Raw genomic sequence first — 2527 nt, forward strand, 5'->3', positions numbered from 1 at the left:
CCAAGTAAAAGGTTTAACGTGCCACTTGTTGAGATCCATTTGGACAGTGTTGGAAAGAATATAGTTGTAGTCGAACCAATTCACTCAAAGGGGACATTAACTGTATGCCTAAATAAGATAGGCAATGGGATTCCCAATGAAATGGGGAAAATTATTTTAGAGAGCGTACTGTTGGAACTGGGAGGGATCTAATAAAAGTCAGATTGAGGCCATCTTGTGCGCATGCCAAATCATTCCCCAAAATGCAGCATTTTGACAAAGCCATCTTGTGTCGGGTAACTGCTTTAGTAGTATTGGAACAGTTCCTGGCAACATTTCTTTTTTCCAGTTTTTAATGAAAAAAGTGTGTACATCTGAGCCACTAATAGAGTGATATACTGTACATTCTGTAATAATGAGAAGAACACATCAGTCATTTGAATGTTTTTAACACTGTCTACAACCACAAGCTTCAATTTATGACTGTAACAGTGCACAGAAAGAGCTTGTGGAAATTTTTCTCTAAACTCTGAACTCCAGCTGCATCCCCACTCATGACAACTGCACAATCATAGCACTGCTCTATGCATTTGTTTTATGTCTACACTGAGATTTGTAAGAACGTGCAAAATTGTGTTTATTAGAGATGCTTTATCCAGGTCATGTTGAATATAAATTCTTCATGTATGCTACCAACAGTATGCATAACTCAAAAAATTATAGTTGCTCTATTTTTAAAATGTCTTTTGACTCCTCAACTTAAATTTTAGATACACCTGCATGTGAAATGTCTTCAGTAATTTGCTGACCTTGTATAGGACCATAATTTCACAGGGTTCATTTTGAATTCTATAGTGTGTATATCTAGTGTATATATATCTAGCAGCACCTGTTTTTTTTTTTTTTTTTAGGTATACAATTTGTTTTCTTTTAAATTATACACATTTATACTGTCTGCAGTAGGAAGGTTAAATAGCATGTTTTTAGGTTCTCTAGTAACACAGTGTTATGGAGCAATTTACTGTACTTCTAAAACTTCTGTAATTAAATAAAAACAGCTACATGTTCTGGTAAAAAGCTTTTGTTTTGCTTTTCAAGTTTCTGTTCTCTGGTTTGCTTACAGATCTTTCTGTGTCTGGCACTTATTTACTTAAGAAATCACTGAATTCTGATAAAACCATGAAGAAGCAGTACCCCTTTGATTATCTAAAAACATTACTTCTAGTAAAAAGTACAATATAGTACAACTATCATGCAAAACTGATCTATACAAGTGTTTTAAAACAGAATATTGGATTTTTTTTTAGGAAGTGTGGTATATGAGTTGTTTAAATTAAACTGCATAAAATTTATTGCACACACACAATTATAGTTATGCAGCCACACTAAAAACAAATATACACTAAATACATCTATAAATCAGCATCCATTCTCCCCTTTTCTACTCCTTTTAAAATACATCTGCTTTATATATTTTATATATAGCAGTTTACCAGACCTTAGATGTAGGGGTTGCATTAGTTTACATTTCCAGGTTTTATTCTTCCTTTATTACCTGATGATTCTGTGAATAGCAATACCTGGCTATACACACTTCTACACTGTTATCTCTAGAGGTATGCTGCCAAACATGTCCCCTTTGCTCATCTCCATTACATGGTAGCTATTAGGATTAGTAGATTTTACAAGATAGGACTTGTTTTTATTATTCCAGGTCAGCCTTTAAGACTTTTTCAAGATTAATAGATTTTACTGCAATAAAAGTTGTTTATGCAATTTGGAAAAGTTAATATTTGATTTGGTATATCCATTACAGTGAAATTGTGGACAGATTCCATGATTTCAGTAGAAATGTAATAGATTCAACAATTACGGTACATCTCCTGATTAGCATTTGGATAGCTTCCAGAAACATTCACTTTTACTATTTTGAAACTTAAAGGAGCCCCATAATGTAAAATTTGCTACTCTATTTCAGCATATGGTAAATGTAAGTCATTAAAGTGGAAGTAAACCCTCATTGGAGGGTGGGGTTTTTGACATAATGCAAATTATTCAATACTTGCTATTAATGGCATACACACTCCTTTTTTAATGCACCCTGCAGTCATGATAAATCTAGGATCTTGTTACTGCTGCATACACAAGTGTCATGTTCGTCATTGAGTCTTCCAGGTTCCTCTTTGGCCATTAAGTAGCCAAAGTGGCACTGATGATGTAATTGGCATTTAGGTTGGCTACTGGCACTGTCCGGGAATAGGGCCAGGTTTAGGCAGTGTCAGCAAAAAAACACCAGAAGGAAATGCAAAGACTTTTTCTCATGACTTCCATATCTCTTTTGCCAAAAACCTCTACCTCCTGGTGCATTTTTGTATTTTAGGTATCCTTAATTCTCTTATCACCTAACTTGCAAAAGTAAGCCTGGTGATGATTACCCATCAATATTTCACATAGCGGGGGAAGTCTAAGAAGAATTTCATGAAATGCCAGCAACTTCTATATTGTTAGTCCCTTTGGTTAGAACTGCCAATTAACCTGCTGCTTCTCT

This window comes from Pyxicephalus adspersus, chromosome 1 (genome assembly GCF_032062135.1).
Source record: "Pyxicephalus adspersus chromosome 1, UCB_Pads_2.0, whole genome shotgun sequence".
Classification (NCBI taxonomy): Eukaryota; Metazoa; Chordata; class Amphibia; order Anura; family Pyxicephalidae; genus Pyxicephalus; species Pyxicephalus adspersus.